A 27,379-nucleotide genomic window follows, 5' to 3' on the forward strand; every position below is an offset into this window, starting at 1 on the left:
AACAAAAGCAACAACAAGCGGGACTATTGGAGCTCTGAGAGGTGGGAAGTAGAAAATGGTAACAAAAGAGGCTACAACGGTAAGCAACGGCAGGAATTTAATACATATTGTGAAAATTTCCCAAGGGTAACACAATTTTACAACAAATGTGCGGCAATAGCCGTTCACCGTTCACCGTTGCCGTCTGCTATTGCCGTTCGCTGTTCGCTGTTCGCTGTTCGTCGTTCGTCGTTCGTCGTTGGCCGTTCGTGTAAAATATGAGCTGAAACACAAAATTGAATTAATTTTTCTTCTTATTCATGTTGGTTTTTTTTTTTGTTTTTTTTTTTGGATTTTTTTTTATTTTTTACTATTTTTGTTTCTGGTGCTGTAAACTGCATACGAAAATAAATATTTGATAGAAAGTAAAGTATGTGGTGGGGAGGGAAAAACTTAATAGAGAGCATGAAAATAAAGCGAAACAGCAAACCGACCACAAAGTTAATTCATTCGCACCGACGAAACGGAAACAGTAGAACTTCAAATTAACCAAATATGGCGGCTTGGGTACGTTGGTAGGAGCAACCGAGTGGCGGGGTGCTTTAGCAGAGCTGAAAATAAAAAATGATAACGGAAGCGCACACAAAAAACAATTCCCAAAAGTAGCCATGACCACAGCAATAATCAAAAGCAGAACTGTGGCCCAAAGGCCGTGCCGTGTGGCCAGCAAAAATTTAAAAATTACACAAAATAAAGAGGAACTGCAAAATATGGAAAATATGGAACCATGTAGAAGTTTATGAAATATATGGTATGGCAACTTTTATTTTGCACCAAAAGTTACCTTCCGAAAAATCCGAACAAAACCACAAAAATACAAATCAAAGTAATTTAATTAGGTTTTATAAAATTTTTTATTTTGTATCTAATTTGCAAACATCTTAAGAAAGTCAAAATATCCTAACAACCTCAAAAATTGGGGCCACCCTTCGTTTTTTTTTTTATTTTTTGGTGGGCAACAAATACACACACACACATACAACAAACGACCATAATTTGGAACAGGAAGAGAGGAAAAGTCTTGAAAAAATTAAATTGAATTCATCACCGAGGTTTCGGTTGATGCGATAACAAAAGAAGAATCTAATTGGATTGTCATTAGGAGGAACATTACCAAAAGTCCTGACGATGCAAGATTCTGATTCCTTTTTGTGAAAGTGGTTTGAATGCGCCCGACTGAGAAATCGTCAAATTAGCGTATAAAAGCAGCACAAGTGTAGTTTACCGACCGAAATTAAATGGAAATAATTAAATCCGAATCTGCTGCACTCATTGTTCATCAATCCGCAAAATTGAAGTTGAAGTCACTGAATAACAAACCAAAAAAAAAAAAAAAACAAAGTCTCAGATTAAGTTTTAATTCAGTTTTCAATGAGCCACATACTAGGTAAGTTCACTGAAATTGCCAAGTGATGAATACAGACTGCAGTGGAGTTAATTTTCACATAAGTCAGGATTAACTAAGTCACAAAAAGAAACTCAGTGATCTCAATATCTCAATTAAAAGAGATAATAATATGGATCGACATTGCAGTTAACGAGAGAGTGTGAAAAACATTGCTGTTAATAAGGAACATTTCGGGAGAAACTAATGTTATTAATCAAAGAATTATAGCTATATACCGCATTATATGTGGTCTGTTGTGTTCTTTCCAGCTGCGTGAGAACTCAGTTAACGATGGTCTCAACAAATATGTTTGGACGTTGAAACATCCAGCGGCAAACACTGGTCTCTGCAGGGGGTGCCTTTGTGAAAATGGAACTGCAGCTTACAGTGCACAGACAGAAAGTCAGTCAAAATAGAGATATTCTCTCTGCTGTGTTCTGCTTTGAAGATAAGCTCGATCAGAAATATGGAACTTCAGATTACAGTGCATAGACAGAAAGTCAGTCAAAATAGTAATATTCTCTCCGCTGTGTTCTGCTCTGAAGAGAAACTCAGTCAAAAATATATTACGTTTGGTTTTAAAGCAAGTTCGTGACAGATTCCATAAATAAACCCTACTGCTGATTTGTTTTTACTATGTATAGAAGGCTTATGTGATATTTGTATTCACTTTGATTTTAATAGGGTCGTTAATCAGGAAAGGTATGACAATTAATTCGATAGTACAATACCTATCTTCTCATGTCGTATGATATGTACATCTATTTAATATAGGATCAACATCGGTTTTATACTATTTATGATGTTTGTTACGAAGAGAGTATAAATAGGACAATTTAAACTAAATATATTTCTGATTAGCATACCAGAATTAACTTATTTAGCTATATCCAATTGCCTGTCTTTAGGTATATCTGCATGCAAATCCATGAATGCATTAATGAAAGTTTAATCCAATGAAAGCATTATTACACAATTATGTTAAAGAATACTTAAGGCACTTGAACTATTCAAATTCTTACTGTTGGTAGTTCCATTCTATTGAGAAAAGTTTTTACTGCTTTTCAAATAACAAAAAGTATTTGTTAAGGACAAATAGCTGATATGATATATCTTAAAACCACATACCTAAAAATTTGATTTAAATTCTAAAGAAATTTATCTGTACGATTACATTCTTTTAAGACTAAGTTATTAGTAAGATTGTATTAAGAGAGGTAAACAGTAGGAAACAGTATTGTTTTATTATAGGTAGATTTTGCAACGACTGCATCTCTGATATAGTCGAATGGCAAGCAGAAACGTTATTTATGCCCTTGCAATATAACAATCTATTGTTATTAGTTTCTTTCCTTTATCCAGTAATAGGAAATTTTCAACGAAAGATATTCTTATCTTCATTCGAAGAGCTGAGTGCGTTCTTTTCGATTAGGTTCGGAAAGATACCACAAAATATCTACCATAGTCGCTACGCTTTGATTCGTTAGAACCCTGTTAGTTTGCAATTAATTCGATTCTAACTCATTATTTCATTTAATTTTTGCTGAATAATATTTAAGAGATACTAAACATCTAAAATTTATGAGATTAATAACATATATAGTATAGATCTCCACAAGAATAGGTCTCTTTAATATGTTTTGATGACTGGAATGAATTGTAATTGTAATACTCGTAGTTACCGTGCATCTTCCATTTATTAATGGGAATTGTTGATGGCAAAGTATGAGTTTTTACGCATGATTTTAAAACTTGTAATGATGAATTTCTCCTCTTGAGTTTATTTTCATATAATTAAGAAAATAATATAACTCAATTATTCACTAATCTTGACTTGTAAGCTCGTTTTTCCAATATTCATTTGGCAATCGCATCATAACAGGTTAACTAAATAATCTGTACTGACCATAAATAAATTCGACATAATTTTTAGATAAAAAATATTTATGTCGTTGAAGTTTTCCTCACGCCAACATATTTTCCAAGTTTTTCTTCTATTCCACACGTAATCGAATTTTCCGTAAAAAATAGATACAAATATAGGAATTTGTAGATACATTTGAGCTCATTTTGTATTCCATTCGGTATTGGTCTCGTTTTTTCATGTATGTAAGTGCTCATTCACGGCGGTGAAGAGGTCCTTGTAGTGTATTAAATAAGAATATTTCATGCTTGAGTTCGCAATGATAAGGTCTCGCCTTGTTTTGCATCCTTCAGGTGCTCCAGGAAAAAGCAGCAACGCAATCGGGTGTGGTAATAATTTTTAGCAAAAAATGTTATCAATTTTAGCATCAATACTAGCATTCGCATCTCTAAATGAATATGTGCGAGTGCCATGACTATTCGAGTATTTGTGGAATATTGTAATTGGAGTGAGAGTTGGGCGAAGAGGAAGCTGAAATGTGTATTATAACGTATGTGATGGTGAATGGAGCATGAAGTGTACCAATTTTATTGAGTTTGGGTCCTCAGGTGTGACGATGTGATAGTATTCAATTGTGCAAAAACAGACACACAAGAAGTACTCATATGCGGAATCATATGCAAATCGATTATTGTAAGTTGGAATAAATAAAATTGAGCACACATATGAAGACACTTGCATATTTAAAGGAGCGTGACACAAATTTGACTTTAACGAATCATTTAGGAGTTTTCGTATGCATTAAAGTGGAGTTAGCGTTGCTGCTGAAGAGAAGAATAGTCTTAATTCAAACTCTTTAAAATATCAAAATAGCGGATAGAAAAAATCAAATAATATGCACTGTGCTAATTTTCCTTTATTAAATTCCAAGAAAATATAAAAATCACACATGTCTCCTTCCACTTTGGTTCTGAAGTGTTATTGTCATCTAATATTGAAAGCTGAAGTTGTCAAAAATCAATTTACATTCAAATCAAACTTGGAAATCCTTTTGAAAGTCAAAAAATATTGACGGAAAAAATCGAATGGAACGGAACTTCCACACACACATATCCACAAACACTACTCACAATTCAAAAATCATTTCGCTTTGAGTCGCGAGTAGGGAAGGATGTACTGAGTAGTTTTGCCGACGTAGTACGTGAATGTCACTCACCGCATCAATTCACGATTTTACTCTGACGGCAATGACGACATTGATAAACTAAATTGAATAAAAATACTATTACTCCTTCAATCATAATATTAACTCATGCAAGGGTTGGTACACATAGGGCATAGGAATGATTCGTATGTGACTTCGAAAAGTAAGTCTGAAGTACGAAGTAGATCAATACTATGTAAACAAAACAATCCTCCACTAATCTAGAGTTTCATTAAGTATGCAGCGACAACCCATTATATACCCTCTGTTGGTTGATTGATTCAAGTTGGACTCAATTTTTGAGCCCAATTGTCTTCTTCGTACTGTTTACTTTCCATTTATTTAAACTTTAATTTCAATTTTAATTTCAACTTATATAGGTTCTAGAACCTCTATAGTTTGATAGGCTTCTAAAATAAGTAAACTGCGGATTACCCAAAATCTGCTTCTACAGATCAGGGCCTAAGACAATTTTTCATTAAATAGAACTTGAAATATTATGTCACTATTTTGGCTGCCTGCTCTGCATAGTCTGTTATTACTACCTTCAGTTTAGCGATATCATTCTCTTTTTGAATTTTACCGATAGCATTTGCTATATATAGTATCTTGGCCATAATCAGCTACAAGTCTGATATGTCATAGCACTACATGCAATCCACTGTTCGAAAATACCTGATGTGAATATTTTTTTTAACTGTATTCAATGGCGTAAAGAGTGGCTCTGCTAGCATTACTTCTACCTGGTATATCTCCTTCTTGCCACTTCATCGATATTTTGTTCCTCTCAATTTTCTAATATCCCGAGACACAGCTTAAAGAAACTAAAGTAGCTTGGATTACGTCTTTTCTATCCGAAAGGGTGTTGCTTCCAATGTTAAGGTTATGATTATCATTACTGTTATTGATATTGTTAGTTCAATCTTCAGTTTTCTATACATTTTGGAATCGTATTATGTTGTGCATTTCTTTCCCTCTTCTGATTATATATCTTACTAGGTGTTGTGTAGGCCTATATGTTAAAAAAATACAACAATAAATATTAAAATAAAAGTAATGTGATTCCATATAGTCACCCTAGTCCGGTGTCCACAGGCCCTCCGTGTTTCTCGTTTGTTTATTTCGACTGCCCGCCAAAGTTTCTTAGAATTGTTGCAGGACAAGGAATAGCGGCTTGAAGATGAGACATATAAGAAGGCAGTTCGCAGTTTATATAGAAGGAGATATCTTGGTTTTTTACTTCTGTGATTGATTTTTTTCTTTTTTATTAGCGAATCGCTAAACAATTCAAAATATCGTCGTGAAACATTTTTATATTTGTATATTGTATAAATTATTTCGTTATAATTGAAACCAAAATAAAAAAAAACAATTAAAAATATCGTCGGGAAACAATTTTTTAGATATTTTGAGGTTGTAGGTTGCGGATAGAGAGTTAGACAAGAGTCTGTAAAAGAGATGGTGATAGAGGAACCTTGAGTGGTCAATGGCGGCGGTCTTATACCTTCAAAAGAAGTATTGTCACAATATTTTCTGTCGGTCTGGAGGCAACAGTTAGCAGCCCCAACACCAGAATCGGATGCAGTAGGGAGTCGTGATAAAAATAAGTTCTTGAGTCACATCACGATTCATAGATAGTTTTAGGGAGGGTAGGCTCAAACCGAGTCCTCCCCCTAGGAGGGATAGGATATAGATGAATAATTAATGACACGATTTTTAATTTTTTTTTTGTTTGGTCTCAGCTGTGAAAAATAGCTGCCAATAACACCACACCAAAACTGGCGAGCATATGTGTCCTGCCATCGTGCCATGCTAGGCATCTAGTACCACATCAACACCATCCAGGCTGACACAATAATGTAATAATTTGTTGCATTCTTAAGTAATGCAATTAAAGTAAAATTTTTCTTGATGGTTACTTTAAGGACGTTGTATTAATTTTGTAAGAATTGTGTTAGGTTTGGTAATACATGTCCGTGTGCACATGCTAATAGTTTCTAATAATCGGTATTGTATAACCCATGTTAGACGTTTTAAGATCGTATTCATCATAATATTTAGGGTCTCAGTGTGACGTTATATATGCATACATATGTGAAGTTTTTTCAACACTTCTTCAATGTTAAAAGATCTGATATGATTAAGTAGTAGGAACAGTTCTACTAATCCAAACATGTCACGGGAGCTTTAAAGAGAACCCATCATTCAACGTATTTATCCCTTCCTGTCTTTAACTTACTTTTCTGGTAATCTGATTTTGTATTCAGGCAAAATTTTATGCAACTGTGAGAGAAATTCGTTCCTGAAAATATTTTGTTTGTAAAGTTTTGATGCCTAATCAAAATCACTGCCTTTAACTTTAGTATCTAACGATTTAAAGTAGCAAAAGGCATTCTAAATAAAACTTCAGTAGCAAATCGAAGTAACGAGATTACATGTTTCCATATCCTAAGCACAACTGCATAAAGAAATTAGGTTAATCTGTGTTGGAGCCTGACAGTGATGTGACATCAATAATTGCTCATTCCTACTTTGGTCAATCTTTTCGTAATAATTTCATAAACACTGACAATTTTGAATTCAGATATCACGTTCATTGTATTAATTTTGCAATTTTATGAATTTGAGAGCCATTGTTGATTACTGAATTTGTTTGCCGAATTCCCAGTTCGCAACCAATTTAGATACAAAATGGCCAGACAAACAAATACTCGATTACAGCAGCGTATGGACTACCATTCACTCCAATTTCATGAATCCATGAATGTGTGAGCCACTGAAGCTGAAAAGCAAATAAAAGCCATGTTCGCAAAACAAATTGAAATGGAAGCGCTGCAATGAAGCCCATCAAAATGGAATGGCCACACTGGACGTTTACCTTTTGATGTTGGCCAACTGCTATTAGACACATTTATGTTAGCAGCATTTCACTGTGATTTACAAATTCGAAAACAAGAAAATAATGCAAATTGCCAGCTAAAATTGCTGCCACTGCCTATTACTTCGAGTCCAAATCAGCGAATTATGCGATTTTCAATTAAAAATATTGCTGGCTTTTATGTGAGGTAAATAGCCGGAAACCATACTTTAAACGAAATCGTATCGTACTATTACATATAATAAAGAGCAAGCCTTACACGTATATACAGTACTGGGGTATGATATATAATGTCAAGTAGCTGAAAAATTCCTTACAGATAAGACCACCAATTAATGTCTTGTCATTTGAAAGACAAAATTACTTTCCTTAAAATAATTAGTTTAAAAAGTGATTGATGTCATCAATAAAGACAATTTTATAATACTTGTAAAGTACATAATTCACCTTTAATCTATTAAGTTTAACAGAGCAGAGTTAGAGATTTAATCAAGAACACAATTACTGTAGCAAGTACTGTGCATTTATAGTCGGAAAACAAAAATTGAGCAAAGAATGCAACTTATCAGAAGTGTCAGTGAACTCGCAATCCGGTACCCAGTCTCTTTACATAAGATAATTAGATACTAACAGAACAGCTGACAAGTTAGCAACGGTGGGCGCATAAACTTTCTCTATACGACTAGAACCCTTTTGCGGAATATCCTCTTATCAAATTGAATTAGTACTTAGCAAAGTGGAATATAAACTGTTCGAAAATGAATGGGCGACTATAAAGACATAAAGCAGTCTAAACAGCTCATTCGAGTGAATAACGATAACTGGTTTCTTAATGTTATAATATCTTAATTTAGATTAATCATTGATTTCATTATCTGAGACTACTACTATTAATTAACAACTCTCAAAGTTGGAACCACAGGACACGAACACCTGCAGATTCTATGAAATGCAGAGTGAAACTACCACCTGTCTCTTCTGTTCGTGTCCTACGATTGCAGAGAAATGAGTCTAATACTTTTATTCGGCTTTCATTGCATTGAACTAGGTCTGGGTTCTAAGTCTAAGCAACATTATTACGTTTGTCAATAGCCTAAAAATATCCAAGTGTACTTAAAACATTCTGTTCAGGGATTGCAAAGGAGTTCTTGTAGTGTGTCATTGTCATTTTTAATAATTTAATTTTACATCAATTGTGTTTTTACAATTATACTAGTAAGTGTTCTGTGATGGCATGAAGCCATTGTAGTGTAAGAGATCAACAAGCAAATTCCATTCTCAACTTACATGGCCCCATGTTATTTATACCAATTTTCGGAACAAATGTTATCAGTTCGAGAAGAAAAGGGTTTTTATTTATTTATACTATAAGAGATAATTTGCTAATCTGAATATCTGACTCGGTTCTGTTTTATTTCTAACTGGTAAAAATACTAATTTTATTCTAACCTCAATTATTTCCTTTTGTTTACCTTAGAAAATTAGTGCAACATAATATCATTCATCTTAGTCTTAAGTCGTTTTTTAAAAAACTGCTTTAAGACTATAAGGCTGTTTGCTTGATTTTCTACAGAAGTACAGAAGGTTTTGAATTTATTTATAATAAAAAATATCTAATCTTAATATGAAAAGGTAAATTAAACTCTTTATTAATAAAATTGTGGCCCTATGCTACACCTAGGAATTAATGGATTAAATATATATATATTAATAAAATTATAATTATAATTAAAATAGTATTATTTAAAATAAATTTACTTTTAAATTTTTAAAATTAATTAAATTTGATTAAAATTAATTTTTCCACATTTCCACACTTAAATGTAGTAAAATTAAATAAAATAAATAAATATATTTTATATAACTACGTCTGCAAAACAGCATACATTATTCAAAAGCTTTCATAATTTTATAAAAATTTCTTGCAATTTATCAAAAATCCTTATTATATTAAACTGTCATAATTCCAAGCGGAGGCTTGTAAACGATTTATATATGAACGCGCAATCGAATTACATGAGAATTATAAATTCTTACAATGTTATTATAAATTATATATGAATAAAATATGAATAAAATATGAATAAAATAAAATAAAAACAGTGAACAACTACTTTCTTCTAAATTATTTAAGTATTTAATAGATACTGTAATAGAGATATAGACACGATAATAGATACGCATATTCTTCGTAAATATTTAGCTTAATTGAGTTATCACATGAATCATATGGAGTTTCTTGAAATTTTTCTTTCAGTATTAGCAGGAATAAGTAAAGTTTTGGCATAATTACCGGTTAATATACTAATCGAACACATATGATTGCAGCAGCTGAAAACTATTATCGGTTATGTACGTAACGTACCATTAAGAACAAGAGTGACAGTAGGGTATTTAATTAATAATACGTAATTATCTTTTTTGGTTTTACAACAGTTTTAGTTTAATCTGCAGCAGTAAATATTCCAACTCGTTTGCCCCATACACATCCTCGTCTTTGGCGATAATCGATTAAATTTCGGAAATTGAGATTCAGAAAAGGGTTAAAAAAATACTTATTTTTTGTAAGTGGTACGAATTTCGTATTATCAACAAACTTACACAAAAAATTGATTATTATTTTTAACCTTGGCATCGTTTCGAAAACTTTACTTCTTACAGTCGAAGGCAGGGATTTTTCGAATATTTTCTATAGCGGTTTTTTTCTATAGAATGATTTAAAGGCTTGTCATGATTTCATAAGTAAATACAGTCAAGGTTTAAATATGAAATTTGATTTAACTCAACCTGATTACATTAATTTCTTTTTTCAAGAGTTTTGAAAAAGTTTTGAACTACAACAACAAAAATTCCTTTTATATTTTTTTTATTCATTTAATTTTAGGCTGGTCATACAGCTGTTTCGCATATATCCGAATACCCATCACCAGTGGACTTGGAATTATTTCTTATATTTAATTATTAGTAAATAATTATTTAAACTATAAGGGTTGAACCTGTGCCCTGCCATATTTGAAGCTCAGAGTCAGTGAAATCATAAACCATGATTTCGTTCTAATATATTCTTAAGTTGTTACGTCGAAATTATTTTAAAATCGGTTTTATTTTTTTAATTTTATATTTCTATATGCATTTCGGCAAATTCTCTTTGTCGTCATCAGGAAAAATTCTAATATTAATAAGAGAAAGTCATGTTAATGTTACTCCAAGATTCGTACAAACGAGATTATATATTTTTTGATATGTTGTAATTTCACGTCTGTTATGACAGAAGTGACTATTTTACTTAATAGAAAGTACTGCATTTGATAAAGAGATTTATAAAAGTCCAACAAGAGAGCTTGGAGACTGACTAGGTGTTCTCTTTCATTACAGCTCTTGTTTCAAAAATTAAAGTTTAATTCTGGTTTCTTTTTTTCGATTTGATTTCAAGAGTTACGTTAATTTTAATACAGAACCAAAATATATAAATTATATATTTCAGAAATTGCGCATAGAAAATATAAAAAAATATAAATAAGAGTTAAGATAGTTCGAAACTCAATGGGAAGGTATTAAAATACAAATTCATTGCAAAAGGGAAAAAGCTGGAACTAATGACCTAACCGACTCTGGGCACATATTTATGCGAAACATATTTTGCGTGCGACTGTGGCAACCCTATTAAGGAGCACAAATGTCAAATGAATGTACATTTTATGCAAATTAGTTTGCCCAAACAGTGCAAAATTTGTTCGTCACTTATGCGTGAGGAAATCGTCACTTCATCACTTTTCAATAAAATCAATTTATAACTTTTTAATGTGGCCAAAGTTGTTTTATTTTTGTTTTTTATTGTTGTTTTTGTTCTTGTTGTGATTTGTTTTGTTATTCCGACCCCTTCCAATCTGGTCCTCAAAATATTCTGACCCCAAGCAGAGCAATCAGTGATTTAGTATGTTTTTATTTCATCCTTCAATTTTGTTTGTGGAAATGGTGTTCGGGACAAGCGACTGCTGTCTGAGACTAGTGGTATTAGATGAAGGGAAAGTTTGTAGAAAACGCGTCCATCCGAAAAGTACAACAGATAAAATTTGAAATCTAAACAAATGTGGATCCGATGATACTAAACTTTTTTCCAATGCTTTTAAAGCAGAAACTATTTAAATGGTAAACAATGTGAGTATAACATATTGATCCGATTCAATTGAAAATATGGTTGAAAAAATATAAATAAAAATGTAACTGAATCTATTAAGATGCTATTTTTTATCTAATTGCTGCAAAAACCATGGGGAAGAAGAGTTCTTATTAAATGAGACAATTATTGCAAAAAAGTTTCTTTGAATAGCTGTATCTGTGAAAAGAGAGTCTTGAATGTCAAAAAAACCTTTATTAATCTACTTTTCCACACTTACAGACATTAACTGCAAGTGCGGTTTTTACGTAAACTCAACATTGAGACTGTACTTCATCAACACCTCAAAAATCATCCGTTGGGTGAGAATAAAGAATATGTACTTAGTACCCACCCACTTCGAGCCAAGTTATTATATTTGTATGCCAACTTTGAAGAAAGTTATTTGCATACGTCTCCGCTTCAGGTGAGTCCAACCCTGTTTCAAATCCTTTCAGGCAACTGAGTTAAGTGTCGACCGTGCATTATCCATCCACAAGTGCCTGGGCCTGGCGTATATTGTGTGCAATTGTGCGTGTGTATGCAAATTAGTTTGTTTTGAATGAGCTGACATGAGGAATAGACGCATTGTTTTTTCAACCAGTTTAATTGCAATTGTTATTGTTTTTGTTTGTGTTTGTGTTTGTGTTTTTGTTTGTGTAACTCTCCTGCATCGTATGCACGAGTACTGTTACTTTGTTTGAAGCTGGGCGGAATGGGAATTGCTGTGCTGGATTGCAGTTATTCTAATTTAAATATTTGCGATACATGTGTAAACAATAGCCTTGCTAAAGTTGCATTCAATTGAGATTCAACGCCTGAATTATCTGAAGAATGTGGGCATTCGGGCGGGAGAGTGTAGCTTCGCTTGTCTCAGCATGTACTTAATCAGTACGTGAATGTAAATCTGCGTTTCTATAATTTTTCAAATGGCAACTGCAATTTATGCTGCCAGATTTCAAATGCACAAGCAATCTACAGTAAATTGGCTTTCATTTCGCATGTAAATTTCAAGCACCCAGCAGGAAATCCAAGTTTGTGTACTTTGAATTGAAAAATATTAAGACTTGTCTCGAGGACATAGTTAGTTAGTTGGTTGTGGTAGAGGGAGGAACGAATCCTCCTCAATTAGCTAAGAAATCCATTTTAAAACTACAAATTCTTGTAATAATGGATAGAAAAGAAAAAATCAAACTCGAACTGGCTAGAACTATTTATAACGGCAAGAGTCTGGTCAATGTCAATGCTAAAGATGTCGCCAAGTATCTGAAAGAAGGGTGCCACCAAAAACTTAAGCCTAGTTCTGACCAAGGCTGGAGATAGACACAGCAGGTGTTCGGGTGTTCTTTCTTCGAGAGCTGGTAGAAACGCATTGCAGGAGATATCACAGGGTAGACCAAGCCTAACTCCATGCCAGCCTATTATCCAGCACCCTTTTTAAACAGATATTAACCTAGATACCTCTGATTTGCTTCTGTACTTCATCAAGTCAGAGGTTCTACATTTGGAATAGATTAAAATTGAGGTGTCCGTAGAAAAGGCGCCCAGTTTAGCAAGCTCGTTATTAGCTCATATTAGAATGCCAGAAAACCTAAACTAGAGTTCGTTATTAACTCATATTAGAATGCCAGAAAACCTAAACTAGAGTTTCCGAAAATCTTTCACTTTGTTTCTGCATATGTGTATTTTGGACAGCAAATGTTAGGAATTGATCCCTGTCAAATTCGAACCGTTGACTCTCGTATTAACCCACAATTTTTACCATTTTGTTTATTTATTCATATATAATCATTGCACTTTCTGTGTTATTAATAACAACTAACGCATAAACCACAGCTATATGACTTAACTTAATCATTATAAATAATTGTTTTTACACATTTCAATACAATTGTTTGCAAGAAGTATTATGAATTATAATAGAATTAATAGTTTACTGCCAATTTTTGCTTTGACTTGTTACTTCGCTTTATGCTTATTTTGTCTTCACACCCTCTCCAGTTTGTACACATAGTGCATTAATGCTGACTTAACCTTCTAATAATATTAGATACTCAGTTCCTTCTCCACTACATTCCATTTCTTTGATTACCGTTGTGAATGCCTATTTTGCTAAAGAATTTTTTTACATTCTTATACATAATAGATCTAATCTTGTCGAAGTTCACTACAGCTTTTAACATCCTCACGATATATCCAAGCTAGCAAACCTACTATACATTGATTTAACATTTCACAAAAATGTTGATTTCGATTCAAAAACTCTATGTAATCATAAATATTAATCACTATCCTCATACCAATAGCCCAACATGAATGGACGTTCATGAATGGCGAACTTCTCTGGATCGATTCAGGCACTGCTTTTAATTTCCATATGTCGTCTTCTACATCTGTCTGCGGTGGTTATTACCTTCATCATCATTATAGCAGCTAAAGTTCGAGGTAAGCAATTGCTTTTGAATATTAACAAGAACAATCCATGATATCCTCTACATCTTTCTTCCGTTGTTCTTTCATCGTTGCATTTGTCGTGCTTTTTCAATAATATTTCCTTAATTTCTAAGAGATATAAGATTGTCGTTGCATAGCGAGTGGCGCCTTACTCGAGAAAATTTGCATTTGGTACTCTCTTAAGTGTCATTGGACGCTAGTTTATGTTGGTCTTATGATTCGATTTTAAAATGCCCTTTTTAATGTGTGGTAAAAACGTATAAGGAAAATAACTTTATACTCCATGAAGCATAATATTCTCCATGGACTACTTAACTCTACATATGTTACCATCAAACAGTACTGATGTGTTAAGGAAATGTTCTTTTTTTTCTTATCACTACACCAGTGTTTGTAAGTTAAATGGAAAAAGTCTTTTTACTGTCCTTTCTATAGTTATATTTTTTATATCCGTTAGATTATAAACCATGCGATTAGACACAAAATTTATTTGATTTAAAATTTGCCACTGGGCTATTGAGATTACATTCGCTAGATTGACTCATTGCTAGACTGTTGCAACCAGAGTCTGACATATTGATGAACTGGCATTTTCATGTTTTGATGTTTTAATATTCATTGATGGATCTGATACGATGTTGATGATGGATCTAATGCAGGTGAGAGTATCACTGTTGCAATTTTGTAACTTGTTGTTAATGCATTTGTTGTTGCAATTGCTTGAATTGTTGGTGTTGTTGGTGTTGTTGATGTTGTTGATGGTGTTGTTGGCATCATTGTTGCATCGTTTCACGTTTAGGTTCCGTTGTTATGTTGTTGTATTAATGTATTGTTGTTGTATTGTGTTGTTGTGTACACAAATGCAAAGTGAAATGCACGTAGTTGTCATGATTTGTTGCTTTTGCTGTGGGCTGACTGCGATATTGTGCAATGTTTAGATTGAAATTTATATGCGTTTCCGCTCAAGTTGCCAACGGAAATATGCTACGCATAGTGTGGTACTTACAGCGGAAGTTATCCTATACTTGCAGCAACAATTGCTCCTATTGCCATTGCCACTGCAACTGCATTCACCAATGAATCCTACTATTGTTCATGTTTCTCTTGCTGTTGCTGCTGCTGCTGCTGCTACTACTGCTACTGCTACAGCTATTGCTCCTGTTATTGTTATTGTTATTGTTATTGTTGATGATGCAGTTTATATTATTTGATGAGATTTTGTATGTGACTGCGTGGAATGATATCATATTTATAATAAAAGTGGAGCGTCTGCAACTGTGGGAATCATTTTGCGCTTCAAATGAAAATTAAAACGAAAAAGGAGCAAAAAGGAGCAAAAAGGAGCAAAAAGCGAGCAGGGAAAATACAATTTAGTATCGTTTTACTTGCGATTCCACTTTTCACTTTAAATAGCAAAGGATTTCTGGAACCAACTGCGCTTTGTAAAGAGTATTCAATCAAACAAACGATTTCCTTTAAAGAGATTTTCTGCAACAATGCTTTTCAACATGGAACATGATAGCGGGAGGATGCTTTTTATTTTCATTTATTTTCAATGTTTGAGTTAAAAATTTATTAAATTTTTCGCAATAAAATATTTTATTTATTTGAAGTATATCTTTAACAGAACTCGTAGAATATTGTATTGCAGGTGCGCACAAAGAAATTTAAAAAACTTTGATAAGCTAAGTATCTCATGCAACAGATTTCAATTGTATATATAAACTGAGTGGAGACTCTGAGTGCTATAGAGTAAAAGAAATAAATATAAATTTTGAATTTTTCATTAAACTACAGACTCACAAATTCTTTAATCTACAGTCAGAACATAATATTCTATGAAGTGATTTGATTTAAGCTACCATATAAACTGTATTAGTCTACCTATGCTAAGGTAGTCTATCTACATATTTCTGTAATATTATATTCTTTCCTCTCATATTTTAGAGGAAAATATATTGTCTTAAGCTTTACTGCAAATTATGTCTGTACTGTGATATGTATTGAGGAAGCTTAACATCTGTATTCTTAATAATTACCGAAGTCGCGATTGCCTTTCCAGTTCTTCCAGTTTTTTATAAGGTTTTTGCAGCTCTTTGTGTAAAGATTTCATACAAAAAATCAAAATCTTTGATTTTTATATAATTTAAATAATAATGCTAGGAAAGCTGCAACATGGTATAACAATGCACCTAAATATGACAAATTTAATAGAGGTATCAAGCCAAAAGAGGTGCTTCAGAAGAATTTTGCAGACCAAAAAAAAACCACCGGATTAGAAAAAGGATATTAGTGTGTCATTACATAAAAAAGAAAACTCATCATTGTAAGAAACTCGTGAGTTATTTGTCCATGGTCGGCCCAAAAATTAAAGAACTGGTTGACAGTGTATTGTAAAAATACAAACTATTTTAGGGTTGCAACGACGAAAATAGTATTTATAACTAAGAAATATTTGAAACAAATATCTAAAGAGTAAGACGCTTATCTTCCTCTTATAAACCTAGTATTTACCAACGGTAAGATATAGTCCAACCAGTTATAGAATCCATAATAACGGAATAACATCAGCTCAACAACATTAAGTGTCATTAAACCGTCATAGAAGCAAATAGATGCAGGGATTGGAATAGATTTAGAGATGTTTGAAACATTCTAATGGCAGACTAAAATCTTTAATTCTTACTGTTTTAACAAAAGAAGTCAATTGTAAAATTCAAAACGTAAAATTGGAATAATGATAGATAGATAGATATATTTATTTCAAAATATTTTAATATAAGTAAGTGTTATGCCTTAAATCTAAAACATCGGTTGGACTTACTTAAAAATATATTGAAAAAAATTAAGAATACGACACTGACTTGACAGTCGTCTGTCGGAGGTGTTGGATTTATTTACATTTGCCTTCTAGCTTAAAACTATTCACAATTCATAAATGAAAGTATAAAGAGTTCAAATTAATCGCTTCTTTTAAAATTCAATTGAAAAGTACCGAATTCGTTTATAATTAGTTTTCTGTACTAGCAATATAGTTAATCAAACTTTTCCAATCATGTTCATTTCCCCCATTTAGCACATTGTTTACTTCCTCTTCTACTAAAGATTCTCTTTCTCTTTCACACTCATGCATGCTGCATGTATTGAAAAATACAAATATCTGACCAAAACCTATGTTGAAAGTAGTGCAGAGTTGATTAAAACATGAGGTGTCTAAAAACTTAAGCCTGCTTCTGGATAAGCCTGAAGATAAATACAACAAATGTTTCCGTATTTATGAGCACCGATAAGCATGTACTACCAGAAATCAAATAGTGCATGTCTACTCTAAAGTCCAGTATCGCATCAGTATACCGTATCTTCCGTTTTATTTCTACTGCTGGTGTTAAACAAAAACAGGAATTCGTACAACTAATAATCGATTAACCTCAACTAAATTCTCAACGATATATATCAGAACTATGGCACACCAGAATTCACGAAGTCATTCTAAAAACAACGCCTTTGAAAAAACCATCCATTAGTTCTGAAGAGTAAATTTGATGAAAGAGTATCTGATGCAAAGAAAAGAATAAGAATAATAATGGAAGCATCACTGTTTATGATCAGAAAAATATTGCGACGACATTCATATACCCGGATTTTATTTATTTATGCTACGAGCATTGAATTATACTTTATGGTCACCCTAAGAATCCGTATTTTAGTGAATTAGTGAAAAGCACTTCAATTTTAAAAAATGGTGTTCCATCAACTTTTCTCTGGGATAGAAAAATATTTCAATCTTAGATTATGTTATTAGCTGAAATAATAAGGTTAAAAAAATAATCATAACATTTTTTCCTTGAAGGTGTAATATAATAATATAACTTAAATGTGAAGCAATGACATTTCTTTGGAGTCAACTCAAACAGATTCATTTTTAGTGGAAAATTAGGTAAGCTGTACATAATTGCTTTAGCAAGTAGTTAGCGATATAAAATATTTTTAGCATGGATTTACAGGTTGAATATTTGCACTCTGACCTAATTTTTCCTCGGAAAAGAGTGCGAAATCCATAAAATTTAAATTTAACTTAATAAAACAAAGAAGACGATGTTGGATGCTTACTCCCGAAAAGTAAATGAATGTGAATTTTGCGCTCTGTTCTGTTAATCTCTTTAAAATTAGCTGCAAACTGCTATCCAGAAGATAAGAATTCAACAACATAAACTTAACCTTACATAAGCAGACGAATTATCTATTCTTTATAAAGTAAGTTCCACTTAGGAAGGCATCGCGTTTAGAGAAGCAAAAATTCTAAAGAAAAGGATGATATTTTTAGTAAGGCCAAGTACTGTCAACTTTTAATTATTGTGCTTTTTGAAAGAAGTGTGACTATTACTGCTTCATTCGCAGGTATTTCTGCTATTCTGCAATTATGTTGGATTGTATAGAAATTTTAAATAAGAAAGCATTCTATTCATTATTTTAAAGATATGCTTTCGTTTCTTCGTTTTTTTTTTTAAATATGTTCTTTTTTAGAAACTGGCAGTTATTTCTATATAGCTAGTGAATTACCTCGTAAGTTGACATACTAATAGTGCTAACCTATACAATAAATGACAACCTTGAAATGGTATATATCAAAATTCTAGATAATCTGACGTGCAATTGATAAAGGTATAACAATTCTTTTAGTGGGACAACTTTTGTAATTTTCAAAGCTATGAAAAAATATAAAATTTATATATTGATAAAATATTGATTCATAACAGAAGAAAAACTCATACTAGTCTTATAATGGTATAAGCACTGTTGAAATCAGCTTCATTGTATAAGTAGCAATATACAGGTATTGATAATGCTCAGTGCTCTATACACCCGAATATGCAAAGTACTCCTCATAATATCAATAAAGTCCGTAAACTCACTTTGAAAGAATGTATGAAACTCAGTAAGTGACCGCATAAATGAGATGACACTCTAAAAATATCTAGGTTGTTCTTCATTTTGAATTAAATTTACCTTCAGTCCTAGGCCTCATATCGACTTACTAAAGTATTATACCACATGTAGAAGTCAAAACAAAAGTACCGAAGTACAAAGTTACCGAAGTAACAACAAGGTTTTCAAATTCTTCCTTTCACCACTATCTACCACACCTAGAAATACAGAAATAGTATGTATGTATTTTTATTGTTACATATATTTAGATAATATATTTCTCCATTATATATATAAATCTGTATATCTTAACACTCATATTAATAATTGCTCTCCATTGTTAAGTGGATATAAATGTTTCAAGGAGCACCCTTTCAAATATTAGTAAGAAAACAACCTTTTCTGCTCGCACTGAACAAAAAACTGGAAAACACGAAAAATATCTAATTTTATAACCCTAGCTCTTAGGTGAAAAGAGTGAAGATAACGCTTAGTTTTAGACCGCTAATAGGTGTTTCAAGTTGGATACAAGAAATGTGTGACTTGCTTAAAAAATGGAACGCATATAACATAAACTAAAGTAGAGAAAGAACTAAAAAGACACGTGCTCGAAGAGTACACAATAAATTCGAATGACAAACGCCAATATTATTAACATATCTCAACATCTCAGTAATCACGACTCCTAACCGTCCCAACGGAATTACCATCATGGCGTGAAATTTTAGCTAGTTTAAGTCTCACCTTTTCCTAGACTCAATGCTTTATTCCTTTATAAAAAACAACCTCCAAAAGAAAACACTTTCATTAATAACCAACTTACTTGGATTCAATTAAAAAAATATGATCCTTTCTACTTTTTTATGAACTTAAGTCCCTCTAAGATCTATATATATCTCTATATAGCAACATATGTCTAAGAATCAAATAAAGAATAAATTTACTTTTCACTATTTCATGGGTCATGCTGATGGTACTGTGTGCATGGGCTGGTCTAGTCTGGTCTGGGGTTCAAGTCTCACTAAAGTTTGATGTAAAAACTCTTTTTAATAATATTGAAAAAATGCTTAATAGCTTCTTCTCATGAACATTGATCACAAAACCCTTCAGTAAATATTTACAGGAAGGTTTATTTTATTCTGCTAAGATTAACCTAAACTAACTTTCTCATGTTATCTAGGGTTTTATTATATATTATATATATATGTATTTTCTTTCTTTATTATATTTAATAATAATTATTAATATATTTCTTACTTTCACCCTCTCTATTAGCGACGCTAACTATCACATCTTTGAGATTTAAAATGAAGTTGAAGTGAAGTGAGGGAAATAAATTTTAACAAATTTGTAGTCAAATATTCTAATGTGAAGTGCAAGCAACTAAAGTGAAATATTGTGTTAATTACACATAATACACACTTCGACACTTCGACAATTCGACAATACGGCACTACGGCAATCCGAGAATGTGAGCTGCGTTCCCGTCTTTGAGCATCTGAATAGGGATAACATTGACTTCTGCCAGTTATCGTAATCTTTCACCCAGAAACTCGTAAATGAAAATTGCATTACTTTGCGTGTACAAATAATTTTCGCACAAAAGAAATAAAATAAATTAAAATGAAATGAAATGAAATGAAATAAGGGAAAACAAGCAAAGTTCGTTTCTTTTCTAAATGAAGTGAAATGAAATACAAGCACAACTAGATTTAGGAGCTAAATTTGAATCGAAATCTGTGGATTCTCCGAAATTGCGAGTACAGAGAAACAACCATCCACACAAGCCGTGGAGCCACCTGCAGTGCTACCGAAACGAACAGGAACACAACACAACGACACAACACCAAAACGAATGTGCAATGTGCAGTGCATCTTTGAACTTTTCGAACAAATCCAAATACAATGCAAACAGCAGAAGTTGAAACTACCTAGAACAAGAGCAACGCTTCCAACGTCAGCTGCAGCTGCAGTGCACCATCAGCAGTTGCGGTCGGGCGCAAGAGTTGTTAGCTGGTGTAACACATTTTAAAATTAACTCAAGTGTCAAGTGCTTTCTGTATTTGCACACTCTTACAATCACAATCACAAATACTTTCATACTACAAATATGCCTCCCCCATACTCACCACTCACCACTCACCACCCACCACATTGACACAATGCACAGTGCACAGCGCACAGCGCACAGCTTACAGCAACCGAATTTACAGATGCAACTTTTACTTAAACTCGTAATAACCACAATAACTTGCTTCACTTTTCTTCCCAGTAGAAAACGGATCGATCCGTCATCGAAGACGTCTTCAAGACATGGATACATACATGAAGACCGATCGATCCAAGTATGACGGTCTTCGAAGACACTTTCATACAAATTAGCCAAATGTCTTCAATGAATTTTTGCGTACATGTCTCGAAGACCGTCTCGAAGACCATGTCTTGCATAACGGACGCATTCGACAGAAAGTTGTGCGCTCTTAGTGCAGTGCTCATATAATTTTTTCACCCTTTTTTTTATTTCTACTCTTTTATTGCGCTCTTTAAATTTTAAATAAATTTCAATTTTCTCTTTAAATAAGTAGAAAGAAATTGTTGTATTTTGTACTTTTATTTATTTTATATAATAATTTCTAACATTACATTCAAAATTAAAAGTTTTAAAAGTAAATTATAAATTTTATTATAAATTATTATAAATTTTATTAAGATATTAAAAATAAACTAGTAAAAACTAGTAAACATAATGAAAATTAATTTAAATAATTAACTTAATATAACTTAACATATCTAAAATTAACTAAAACTAATATAAAATAATTTATAGCATTTCGCTATCATCAATTGTGGAAGTTTTATATGTTTTCAAAAGCGTTGAAGAGGATTTTGGTACAATTAAACCATCTGATCTTAAGAGTTCTAAAATATCATTACCACAACGCCTGTTAATCCTGTGTCTTTTAAATATAACAGCTAATTTTTCACAAGTGTTTTCAGTTTTTTTATTTTCAACATCCTTTGTTTCGTTTCTAAAACAACTTTCACTGGAATTATTGTCTTCAATATTAATATCAATATATTTTCCAGGAACTAAGTCACTATTTAATTTGTTTTGATTTAATTTCTTTTTTTTTAATATTTCGTAGTTTAATGATTTTGTTTCTTTATTTATTTTGATTTTTTTAATATTTATTTCACTACACTTCAAAATTATTGCGTCACTTCATTTATAAAACATAGCGTCATCTGAGGCAAAATTCAAATACGTTGCTATGAACACTAAAAATGAGAGAGAAAGCAAAGAAAGAGTATTTACATTCATGTTTTGAGCAATTGTTTTACAAATTTGCTTGAAAATGCGGACGCGGTATCAAAGACCGTCTTGAAGACAATGTCTTCGAAGACCACTTTTTCTACTGGGTTACCTTCTACAGCTTAACACAACACACACAATCGCACTTTCGTTCACTTTCGCACTTGCACTCAATTCCCATTCAGAACCGCACTCTCATCCACACTTATGAACAAACCCGCACCACACAAGCGCACATCAACATATTTGTACTGCTTTTATAAATGCTGCTTAACTTGAATTGTTGCTATTTTTCTATTACTGTTGCTGTTGTTGTTGTTGCTTTTGCTTTTGCTTTTGTTTTTGTTTTTGTTTTTGTTTGTGCCACTGTCGCGGTGTTTGTTGCTGTGTAGTTTTAAATGCAGTAGCGCTTAAGTACTTTACTTCTTAGTGTTTATCATTAGTTATGCAAATCCGTACGCATGTAAATAACGTTTAGACTTCCTCCCTCTGCTCACTTTTATTCCACACGATTTTGCAATTCTTTTATTTGTGTGATTTTTTTATTTATTATTTTCCATCCTGTTTGTGTCTTATATCCTATAGGAAAGAATAATTTTGTTGTATGTTCGCTTATTCACTCTTCGATGAGGCACTTGGAAGTACTTAATTGCGATTTGTAGTATATGTCTCCATTATTCAGAATAAATTTTTAATTCCAGTACTTTTTATAATAGTATAAATATATATTTCTATATACATTGTATGGTCTATGTCTCCATTTTTTAGAAATAATTTTCAGTTCCAGTACTTTTTATAATAGTATAAATATATATTTCTGTATACATTTTATGGTCTATGTCTCCATTATTCAGAAAAAATTTTCAGTTCCAGTACTCTTATAGTAGTATAAATAATTATTTATGTATACATTGTATTATCTATGTCTCTATTTTTTAGAAATAATTTTCAGTTCCAGTACTTTTATAGTAGTACAAATATATATTTCTATATACATTGTATGGTCTATGTCTCCATTTTTTAGAAACAATTTTCAGTTCCAGTATTTTTCCTGTTATTATCAATATATATTTTTACTTATGTATATTGTGACATAGACCATCTCCATAATTTAGAACTATTTTCATGTTTCAATATTTTTCGAATATTTCTTAATATATCTTTCTATAGATACCTAAACGCAAACTGAGAACCCATTAAATAAAGAAAATATTATAATTATTAATAGAATTAAGAGATTTCTTGATATCAACGATCATATATCTGTTATTTCTGAATATCGCAAGACATTCTCATTGGTTTCATATTATAATTTTTTCACATCCTAATGTGCAAGACATTAGTTTTGTCAATAACAAGAAGAAACCTTTTCAATCAAAATTTGCAGATGTCTGTACCCTTACATTAATTATGTCTGCAATAGAAATCTAAGAAGAAAAGCTCAAGATTAGCAAAATTTAATGGATGAAGGGCTTCAAAAAGAAAGACATTTAGTGAACTTATCCAATTCAGCTCAAGTGACTTTAACACCACCAAAAAATGACTACTCCTCTCTGACAAAAGTTACTTCTTCAATTCTCAAAAGAAGTTAAGACCAATCAACATTTGGATCACAAACTAACTTGAAATATTGATATGCTCAATATCATAAATCTAGAACCAGAAAGGACAAGTAAAGAAAAATATTCGCTGTGAAATGCAAAATAAGAAATAAATGGAAAAAATAAATTAATTATTTTCAACATTTCAAAATCATATCAGAGTCTTACTTAAGCACTGCGCTAATAACTTTAATCCCCTACGAGTTAGCGATGACTATCGCATCCGAATTAAAGAGGAACTGTTCGAGGTTTACTCGTATCACAATATTGATATAATTTACCAAATTAATATCCACTAGCTTCGCTGGCTTAGTCATATGGAGAGAATGAATAGCAATGCTCCAGCGAAAAAGGTGTTTAAAATGTCTTGTCTTGGGTGGAGTGATCAAACTGAGAGAACACTAACCGCTCTTAATGTATAATACTAGAGAAGTTTTTCGCTTCAGCGAAAAAGGTATTTGAAATGTTAGTTGAAGGTAAATCGTGTCCCCGATAGAGTGAACAAATTGATAAAGCACTAACCGTCCTAGTTGTACGAGATTAGAGAAGTTACACACGTACCAGAGGTATTTCGGGGGACATGCTGTGTCCGGCAAGGACCCAGAGAGAGATTGTTATGGCCTTTTAAATATGCAAATAAAAAAGTAGGAATGATTGACCTCAGTCTTTGCAGCCAACATTTTACCTGGGACTTTGAATTCCTTTTGGTTGTGCACATTTTCGTTATCGATATTTGGGTTAGTAACTTAATAAAAAAAATCAATGACTTAGAGTTGAGGGAACGCTTTAAAGCTTTTTAATTGATTTATTATGATCCTCCCTATATATCATTATAATCCAATAATGTTGGGTCACACTAAACACAAAGTCACCCAATAGGTATGTAGTACTGTAGTACACCTCAAAGTTACTGTTAACAGTTCACACTTACTAGTTCGTAACTATGGTAGTCTTATTCGCATTACTGTTTGTTTTTAATTTTTTAATGTGTCTTTACGTGTGTGTGGTGTGTGTGTGTGTTTGTTAGCAGAATTGTGTGTGCATTGTTGAAATTGCGCATTTAAATGTGTTAACTTACACGCAATCACACAAGAATGGGATGAGTGCAAATATTCATGTTCTTCTGCTTCTGCTCCTGTAAGTGCAACTGCATGTTTGTGAGCTTCAGCTTGAGCTTTCATATGGGTATGAATGTGTGTGTGTGTGTGTGTGAGGTATTAGTGGTTTAGGAACAAGTTAGTAAGTTTTTTCTCATAAACATAAATACATATATATATGTGTGCACTACTAAGTCTATATAATAGTTGCTGTTGCTGTTGCTGTTGTTCTCTCAACATTCCTGCTGCTGCTGTTGTTGTTGTTTTAGTTGGTGATGGTTTTTTGCTTTTTGTGTTCTGTACGTATGTGTGTGTGTGTGTGTGTATATGTGTGATTTTTTCTTTTTGTGTCTTTGCTTAAAGTCAACATAATCGCATTTATGTACTAAAATTTTCATAAATATTTATAGACATAAGCACTGCTCTCCTGTGTGGCATAGAATGTAACTACTTTTAATAAACTTTCGCTTAACAAGCATTGCTGGGTTTTCGGTTTTGCACTTCTGCCATTCACCATTCACCATTTACCATTCACCATTTAGCATTTACCATATCACTTTCACATTCAGTTCGGAGCTCCTCGGCACTTGCGTTGCTAAGTAACTTAATCAAATGATTTCATATTCTTCTGAATGTGGCAATTATTAAGGACTAAATAAATACTAAAGCAGTTTAATTTTGAAGGATGTGTGAACTTAAATTGGAAGGAATAGAAAATATTAAAAATTCACTGAAAAGTAATTAACAGTGATTAATTACAGTTGCATTTTTGAGGATTGTAAAGTAAATTAAGCATGAATTATTATAATACTAAAAAAAACTTTTGATATAATTTTTAATTATTTATTTAATTTACTAAACTAATATTAAACACCTTAGCGATAATAAATAACGATTATATATGCTATTAAACTATCTAAGTAGGATATCTAATCACTGCTTCAGATTGGAACTATTTTTGCTATTTGACAGTTATACAGACCATAATCAGTAACGATTAAAATCCATGAAAAGTAATTTTGGTACCGAAACATTTTAATAAACTACATTCAAAACAGACTTTTCTAGTATTATAGTAATTCTTCCATAAACCAGTGTTTTCGAAAGTCTATACTCTACTATCATTTTCGCCAGAACTTCAAATTTTTCAAATTCTTATATATCTTAATTTAATAATTAGTCATACATGTTACATTTTTAATACATTTCTTTATTTGATTTGGCTAAAGTAGCAAGGATGAAAATTTAACAACACTGCTGTTAAAAGCAAGGCGGTTACCTTACAAAAATAAAATATATTAACCCTAATTTTCAGTTCTTTTATTTATCTGATAACTTGAAAATGATCTATCTTATAAATAGGTTTATAAACAGATTGAAATACGCGAGCGAGCTTCTTTTGTAGAAAAACTTCTGGTGGGTGCAGTTATTGGATTTCCTGAAAAAGCTGTCAATGCTGATAGCTTGGTTGTAATAGCAGGCACTTCATTATCAAAACTAGAAGAAGACATTATACGCCAAGTTGAATTTATTTTCTCAAATGAGAATATATATCGTGACAAAGTCCTTTCTGAAGAAATAGAGAAAAATGTGTATGGCTGGGTGCCATTCTCCGTTCTTATTAAGTATAAAGGTTTAGCAAATTTAACAAAGGATCCGAATATAATTGCTAATGCGCTAATGAAGATGGAGAAGTATTTGATTGAAGTAGGTTTATGTAAAACTTAAATACGACGTCACCCAGATAATCCAATACCAGAATTTGACGAAAACTCGCAACGATCTCGCGGCGCGCACGGTATGCATTGAAGGCTTTCCTTCCACCGCTAAAATATCAAATCTCATCACGTTTTTCGATCGTTACGAAGGTGTCGTGCGTATCTTCAAGAAAAAGTGTTTTCAAAATGCCTTGGTGAATGGCTTTGTAACTTTCCACACGTATTCACAAGCTAAAAAATTTATTGAAGAAGAAAAGGTAATATATAAAGTAAAAGTAAGTCTATTTACATTTGTAAAATACATATCATATCCTTAGGTGTTGTATGAAAATAATGTATTAAAGCGTTTATGGGAGTCTGAGTATTTGAAAAGAAAGACCTGGAAAGCACCTAAAGGTGCCACTGCTGATGTTACACGCGAAATGTTGTGGAAAGCAGTAGCCTCATTCATTACTGGTAAATTTAAGGTTGCTTATATCAGCTTTTCAATGGGCGAAAAGGAAGGATATATACGTTTCCGACAACAAAATGAAGCCTACCAATTCGTCTCACAACTCATAAATAACCAGGTAAATATATTTTCAATCTTTTAGAAATAACTATACTAATAATATGTTATTATAATATTTAGTTGACCCTAAAAAATGGGAACAAGCTTTTGATAAAACTAGCCAGCGAGGAAGAGGAAACCCAATATGTGAAGAAAGCTGAACAAGAAATAATCAAATGGCATTTTTATTAA

At 32.2% G+C, this 27,379-nt stretch overlaps 1 pseudogene; it reads left to right on the forward strand.

Annotated features, from left to right (window-relative positions):
* Positions 1–55: 55 nt before the first annotated feature.
* LOC119688177 lies at positions 56–27,379 on the forward strand (annotated as a pseudogene).

This window comes from Teleopsis dalmanni, chromosome X (assembly GCF_002237135.1).
Source record: "Teleopsis dalmanni isolate 2A chromosome X, ASM223713v2, whole genome shotgun sequence".
NCBI classification, from domain to species: domain Eukaryota; kingdom Metazoa; phylum Arthropoda; class Insecta; order Diptera; family Diopsidae; genus Teleopsis; species Teleopsis dalmanni.